Raw genomic sequence first — 8,581 nt, 5'->3', positions numbered from 1 at the left:
TAAAGGCCATCCAGCTGGCTTTAGACATTGCTGACCGAGAAAAGTGGCCAGTGCTCTATCTCTATACTGACTCATGGATGGTGGCAAATGCCCTGTGGGGGTGGTTGCAGCAATGGAAGCAGAGCAACTGGCAGCGCAGAGGCAAACCCATCTGGGCTGCCGCATTGTGGCAAGATATTGCTGCCCGGGTGGAGAACCTGGTTGTAAAAGTCCGTCACGTAGATGCTCACGTACCCAAGAGTCGGGCCACTGAAGAACATCAAAATAACCAGCAGGTGGATCAGGCTGCTAAGATTGAAGTGGCTCAGGTGGATCTGGACTGGCAACATAAGGGTGAATTATTTCTAGCTCGGTGGGCCCATGACACCTCAGGCCACCAAGGAAGAGATGCAACATATAGATGGGCTCGTGATCGAGGGGTGGACTTGACCATGGACACTATAGCCCAGGTTATCCATGAATGCGAAACATGCGCTGCAATCAAACAAGCCAAGCGGTTAAAGCCTTTTTGGTATGGAGGACGATGGTTGAAATATAAATATGGGGAGGCCTGGCAGATCGATTATATCACACTCCCACAAACCCGCCAAGGCAAGCGCCACGTGCTTACAATGGTGGAGGCAACCACCGGATGGCTGGAAACATATCCCGTGCCCCATGCCACCGCCCGGAACACTATCCTGGGCCTTGAAAAGCAAGTCCTATGGCGACATGGCACCCCAGAAAGAATTGAGTCAGACAATGGGACTCATTTCCGAAACAACCTCATAGACACCTGGGCCAAAGAGCACGGCATTGAGTGGGTGTATCACATCCCCTATCATGCACCAGCCTCTGGGAAAATTGAACGATACAATGGACTGTTAAAGACTACACTGAGAGCAATGGGTGGCGGGACGTTCAAACATTGGGATACGCATTTAGCAAAGGCCACCTGGTTAGTCAACACTAGGGGATCTGCCAATCGAGCAGGCCCTGCCCAGTCAGAACTTTTACGTACTGTAGATGGGAATAAAGTCCCTGTAGTGCACATAAAAAATATGCTGGGGAAGACAGTCTGGGTTATTCCTGCCTCAGGCAGAGGCAGACCCATCCATGGGATTGCTTTTGCTCAAGGACCTGGGTGCACTTGGTGGATAATGCGGGAGGATGGGGAAGTCCAATGTGTACCTCAAGGGGATTTGATTTTGGGTGAGAATAGCCAATGATCTGAATTATGTGATGTTAAGAACTAATTATAGTTATAATAGTTATACTAATAATACACAGATATACTAATAATACTAATAATATTATATGCCATACTAATGTTATTACAATAAGAATCACCCAGACTAATGAAGAATAACTTCAGTGAAACCAAGCAAAGCACAGTGATGATGGTACCAGAACTGACTTCAACATGGAACAATCCAACACCACATACCATCTCCATTTTTTCTTCCTCCGGTACCCTGAAAGATTATTATGACAGATGGAGCCCGAAGTCATGGACTAAATGAACTCACCGAACATTTTAGAGGGATGGCCCACAGACGAAGGGAATGATATCTGTGTGTGTGTGTATATATATATATATATATATATATATATATAAAGGGGTGGTGATTAATGAAAATGTACTGGAAAATATGAGACTTGAGCATGACGCAGATGGTATAGAATAAGGGGTGGATATTGTCCTGGTTTCGGCAGGGATAGAGTTAATTTCCTTTCTAGTAGCTGGTACAGTGTTTTGGATTTAGGATGAGAACAAAGTTGATAACGCACCGATGTTTTAGTTGTTGCTAGGTAATGCTTACACTAGCCAAGGACTTTTCAGCTTCCCATGTTCTACCGACTGAGAAGGCTGAAGGTGCACAAGAAGCTGGGAGGGGGCACAGCCAAACTGGCCAAAGGGACATTCCATACCACGGGACGTCATGCTCAGTACATAAACTGGGGAAAGCTGGCCGGGGGGGCCGCTGCTCGGGGACTGGCTGGGCATCGGTCGGCGGGTGGTGAGCAATTGTACTGTGCATCACTTGCTTTGTGTATTATTATTATTATTATTAACATATTATTATTATCATCATTTTATTTCAATTATTAAACTGTTTTTATCTCAACCCACGAGTTTTTCTCACTTGTGCTCTTCCAATTCTCTCCCCCATCCCACCGGGTGGGGGGGAGTGAGCGAGCGGCTGCGTGGTGCTCAGTTGCCGACTGAAGTTAAACCACGACATCGCCCCACAGACACTCCACATTCACAAGGCCCCTTGGGCCTACCAGCACGGACCATTCACCTGCCGGGTGGTATCCTGGCCAGGATACCCTGGCCCGGACCCAAGGCCCCCCTACTCGTCAACTGGTCCAGCTTGCAGTTTGCTGAGGGATACACACTCACTCTCCACGCACACCAGGACTGGAGAAGATACAGAAACTCGGCCTCTGGTGTGGAGCCCCTCACCCGCTTCACTCATGCCAGTCCCCCCCAGTAGCTGGGTTTTGGGTCACACACCATTCCCACCACTGGCTCTTGTAGCTGACGCTATGACCCCACTCGCTCCAGTAGCTGACACCACAGGCTGCAGGGCATCCACGCCCCCAGTCTGACTCCAGTAGCTGGTACCAATTTTCACGCACAGACACACAGGTCCCACCAGTAGCTGAGAAACGGTTTAATAAGAAGATACAAGGTGATGGGACAGGCTGCCGAGATGAGGCGCAGGGCTCAGCCAGACAAGTGCACTGACTGGCCCTGTTCTACCTGCAACCAGCCCATTTTATACTCCTTTCTGTCTACCCTCCCTTTGATCCTTCCTGTTTCCCCTTCATTGGGTCATTGATTGACCAGGTCTGGTTCTCCTCGTTGTCTCCCTTATCATTTGCCAGTCAGATTTGTGTCCCTGTAAGTTCTTGTTCATGGCTTCCTCCCTTTCTTACCATCCCTTGTCGCATTGAAAAAGGTCCTTGACCAGGTACCCCTAAAGGAGCAGGCACTGCCCTTCCACATATCCTTACAAAGGTGTTTAAGTTTTTCACCATATAGGCTATGTCTACACGGCCTTTGCTAGCTTTGACTAATGGCCCATGACTGCCCCCTATGTTTGGGGGGAGACATTCACGCTGTCCAAATGAGAACCAAAGTGTCAGGGGGTGTGGGATGCGGTGACTTCAGGCTCCACGCCAGCACACCACCACAAACAGGAGCTTCGGGAGTATGTGTTTCAACTGAAGACATGTTTATACAAGCACAAGGCATTTACTTAACACAGAAGTAAAAGCGGAAAACTGTTTGTATGAGGGAGTGGTTAACTGCAAAATGCCAAGTGACTCAGTTTATTCTCAAATTTTCTGCAACTGTATAAGCATCCTATCTCTTGCCCACTCTCCTCTCCCGTGGGGAGAAAATCAAAGGGAAGTGACAAGACTCGTGGACTGAGGTAATGACAGTTTAATAAGGAGAGCAAAAGCTGTACACACAAGCAAAAAAGGAATTAATTTCACTACTTCCCATCGTCAGGCAGATGTCCAGCCACTTCCTAGGAAGCAGGGGCTCAGCATGCCTAACTGTCGCTTGCAAAGACAAACACCTTAACCATGAACATGCCCCCGTCCTCCTCCATTCCCTGAGCTTTTATTGCTGAGCAAAACATCACGTGGTGTGGAATATCCCCTTTGGGCAGTTTGGGTCAGCTGTCCTGGCTATGTCCCCTGCCAGCCTCTTCCCTAACCCCAGCCTACTGGTCTTTGTCGGGGGTGGACTGGAGAGAAAGACCTGACTCTGTACAAGCACTGTTCAGCAATAGGCAAAATATTGGTGGCTTACCAACACTGTTTGAGCCACAAAGGCAAAGCACACGCCATACGGGCTGCTATGAAGAAAGTTGGCTCCATCCCAGCCAGACGCAGTACAATCTCCACACCTTATTCCATTCCACCTGCGTCATGCTCAGGTCCAACATTATCTGATACATCGAAGCATCCTCTGACCATCCCGTTCACACGTCGTTTCATTTCTATAGCCTACTCAAGCCTTTCCACTTGCCTAACCCACACGGCATTAAAATATTTCACCCTTCTACCCCATGCCTTTCTTTTTATTTCCCCTTTTATCTCTTTCTTATTGCCAAAATCCCCTCTTACCAACACGTGTGGCTTATGCTACTGGGGTGGGTTGACCTTGGACTGCAGCCAGACTCCCACCCAGCCGTTCTCTCATGCCCCCTCCTCAACAGGACAGGACAGGACAGGACAGGAGGAGAACGTAAGATGAAAAAGCTCTTGAGCTGACACAAGAACTGGGAGATCATTGGCTGATTACCATCACGGGCAAAACAGACTGGCTTGGGAAAAGTAATTTAGTTTATTGCCAATTAAAATAGATTGGATGGCGAGAAACAAAGACAAAACTAAAACACCTTCCGCCACCCCTCCTTATTCTTCCCAGGCTCAAGTTCACTCCTTCATTCCCAAATCTTCTACCTCCCCCCAGCCCCAAGCTGCGCAGGGGGCATGAGGAATGGGGGGTTGCGGTCATTTCATAACAGTTTGCCTCTGCTGCTCCTTCCTCCTCACGCTTTTCCCCTGCTCCAGTGTGGGTCTTCTCTGGGGGCTGCCGTCCTTCAGGATAAACCTGCTCTAGCGTGGGCTTTCCATGAGCTGCTGTTCCCCACTACCAAAACCCCGCCACGTACACCCAATACACCAGGAATTGTATAACTGTCCTTTTGTATTTTTAGTAGAGTGCCTTTGTTACTTCTGGTCTAAGAGACAGTGATGCAGATTAGGTATTAATCACACAAATTGGAAGAGAAAATGCTGCTCGGAGATAAGCCAGACCAGAATGGGGGTTGAAGTTAGATCGAAATAAGCAGAGAGAAAACAAAAGCACAAGTCACATTTCACTTTAATGAACACTCCACCTGGCAAGCCAGAAAAAGAATCAGACAGAAAGTATCAGGTTCAATGAGTTAAGAAACAATCCCCTCCCATAGCTTGCTTTCAGCCTACATGAGAAGGGAATTAATTAGAACAAAGCTACTGCAGCTAGCTGGCAATGTTTCAGTTCACCCTTTCTGTTTTGAACTGAGCAAGTTACGACCTACTTTGGGAAAGAGATCTTTGTGCTGAGAGGAGGAAAAACCAGATCAAGTCTCGACTTGAACCCAGTCTCTCCCATCAGCAGGAAGGACACTTCCAGGAGACACAGCTCCTCACCTCCAATCATAAGGTACTAACTTGTTTCTCAACTCATTATTGAGGGGTTTTTTTGCAGGGGGCAAAAGTTCCAGGCTATCGCTTTTGCTTTGATGGAGAGGAAAACAACCTTTTTTTTTTCCCAAGCTACAGGCATGTTATAGTTATGGAGATAAAGGTACAATGATGGGGTAGGATAAGAATTTTATAATCTACTTCTGTAATATTCCTACACTGAGTCAGGTTTACTTATTTGCTTGCAAGGCCAGAGGCACAACAACAACAATTTATTCTAATATGCCGAGTAAAAAAGGCCAGATATTTTATGGGTTTAACGGCAAAGGACTGCTAAAATGGCACAGATCTTTCTGAAAGGCATTTCACTTCGTTCATAAATTCCATTTAATTTTTTTACTAGGGAAACACTTATGTTCTGTGCAGCTACAAGGAATCCACCACCTGGATGGAGAAAAAACAGCCATCTGCTTCCTAAGGAACCACTTGTCAATGCATCTCCTCAGGCTCTGCTTGACTTTCTGATTCCTCGAGCTGTAGGTAATGGGGTTGAGCATGGGGGTGACAACTGTGTAAGACAGGGAAACCATTTTCTTCGTGTTGGATGAGAGGCTGGACTTGGGTCACAGGTGAACAGTGCCAGTTGTGCTGTAGAAGAGTCACTACCACCAGGTGAGCTGCACAGGTGGAACAGGCTCACCTCTGGCCCAGAGCCGAGGGTGTCTGAAGAACAGCATGGTTAACGCAAAGGTAAGAGATGGCTATCAGAAAAGGCAGCTACAGTTGCCAAACTTTTCTACAGACAATAGAAATAAGCAAGTATACTGTCAGGATAATTAGTGTTTCTCCACCATAGACATCTAAGAGAATACGAATCGCTGATGCCATCGAGGTTCCTATTTCTCTCGGATGAGTGAGCGGGTAATTCAGATGTAAAAATCTGCATTGCCGGTGCCTAAAGGTAGGTGGGATAGATTCCTCTTGTACATCATAGTAGCAGCTCCAGGCTCCAACTGGAGAAATAAACCACGGAAACACACTTATGTTTTGGTTTTGCCTTAGGACCCAACTAAGAATGAGGAATAGAAATTGAAATGTTACCTTCTGTTACTAAAACCGGTAGAGTTTTCTCTCTCTCTTCAGTAGGGGCAATAATTCCAAGGTCAGAGAGGAAGAGAAATCATGAATAGAGAGAAAAAAAGGAAAAAAACCAAAATCCCTTTGTTTTCCTCTGTAAGAGGTAGCATCTCCTCTCTGATTCCAAAGGCTCCGACCGCTAATGGCTGGAGGTATTTGAATTTTCACGTGCTCCCACTAGGATCAGGTCTCCAGACAGCAACTTTTTGGTATGATGAAATCACATGTTAAGTGATCTCCTTTTATCCATGGTCTATATAAATATGCAGTATGTTTTAGGATGTACTAGCAGTCTAAGTATAGTTGCAAGCAAAGTCCCCTTCCACATGTTTGGCGTTGTACGAGTAAGTGATATAATTGTTAACAGTAATAATAGGATGTTCTGTTATTCTTTTTCTTACTGAGTTTACTAATATTAGGGGGGAAATGGAGTTTGACATACGTCAGTTTCCCAGTAGCTGAAGAGACTTTCAAGAGATCATAAAAAATACTTGAGTGGCAATGGCGTTATGAATATAGAGCGTTGCAGTATGAAACCAATGCATTACATAGCCCTAAATACGGCAAGCACCAGTACAAGAACAGCTTATCTTATAGGTCTTTTTCTTTTTTTTTTTTTTTTACTGCTTTTGTCCACTTCATTCTGGAAATGGTAGATTTCTTTTGGTAGATGTCTGCTGGCCGTCTGAAGCACTCTCCATGATGGTGTGGTAAGAGTGTAAGACACCGGTGAAAAATTAGGTGATGTGAATTCAAGACTGAAGTATTTAACACATAATCAACTCCAGCAAAGTGCCTAGGTTTGTCTCCTGAAAAATCTAGAAAGACAAGTCAAACAAGTGGAACAAGAAGAAAGCTGTTGCACCAGTGCATCACAGTTGGGAAACGTCACAGAGGAGCCATTAATATTCTCCTGTTGCAAAAGGTTTCAGACTTGAGCCCCGACTCCCTGACTGTGCACCATGCAGATCTCATCCTGCTTCTGGTCTGCCATGAGTTACGTGGCTTTCTCGTTTGTGTGAGTTCGCCCATTCTCTCATTCGTGTCAATGCAAATGTCTTTAGCCATGTGTGGTGGTCTGGCTTTGGCCGGCTGCCAGGCTCCCACCCAGCTGCTCTCTCACTCCCCCTCCTCGACAGGACAGGACAGGAGAAGAAAATAAGATGAAAAAGCTTATGGGACAGGGAGATCATGTACCAACTAACATCATGGGCGAAACAGACTGACTTGGGGAAAATTAATTTAATGTATTGCCAATTAAAATAGATGGGACGGTGAGAAACAAAGACAAAACTAAAACACCTTCCCCGCACCTTCCCCTTTTTCCCAGGCTCAACTTCATTCCTTCATTCCCAAATCTTCTATGTCCTCCCCCTTGGAGTAGTGCAGGAGGATGAGGAATGGGGGGTTGCGGACACTTCATAACAGTTTGCCTCTGCTGCTCCTTCCTCCTCACGCTTTTCCCCTGCTCCAGCGTGCGTCCTCTCTGGGGGCTGCAGACCTTCAGGATAAACCTGCTCTAGCGTGGGCTTTCCATGAGCTGCTGTTCCCCACTACCAAAACCCCGCCACGTACACCCAATACACCAGGAATTTTATAATTGTCCTTTTATATTTGTAGTAGAGTGCCTTTTTCTTTTTCATGTTCTTTTTAATCTTTTTAAGTGTGACCTTTAACATTTAAAGGGTAAAAATATCCTGCCACATTGAGTTACTTTGGCAGATGTCCTTCTGCAGCATGTGCATAAAGAAACTACAGGTAATACACATCTTTGCCTCTCTGCATCATGGAGTTAAGTTGTCTGCCAACCTGACCTACCTTCCTAAGATCTAAATGCTGTAGTGACCTCTTTCTTATCTCAGAGGCATAACCCATAGTAAAGCCTGGATGTATATTCTCTCCACTGACTATAACGGCAGACTCAGATTTAGATTCCTACCTTTAGGATGATGTGTTTAGGACTAACAGGACCCCATAGCTGGGTTCCCTTACCAATAGGCACCAATCTCTTTCTTACCTGTCTGGAGCAGCACACTTCAGCCTAATATGAATGTCTAAGATGCTTTAGATGAAATTGCCCATGAAGGCACATCTTTCTGTCGACTGCAGATGAAGCCTTCTTACACAACCAGCTAAAGAGAATAGCTTAATCTCAGACTTTACCTGTGCTGCGTTATAAAGCTGTAACTTTCATTACTTAGTGAATTACAGTAGTGAAAGAGTGTCGCTATAGAAAAAAGAGAATCAC

The sequence above is a fragment of the Aptenodytes patagonicus genome, chromosome 10 (genome assembly GCF_965638725.1).
Source record: "Aptenodytes patagonicus chromosome 10, bAptPat1.pri.cur, whole genome shotgun sequence".
NCBI lineage: Eukaryota > Metazoa > Chordata > Aves > Sphenisciformes > Spheniscidae > Aptenodytes > Aptenodytes patagonicus.
Note: the sequence above shows the minus strand (reverse complement) of the source record.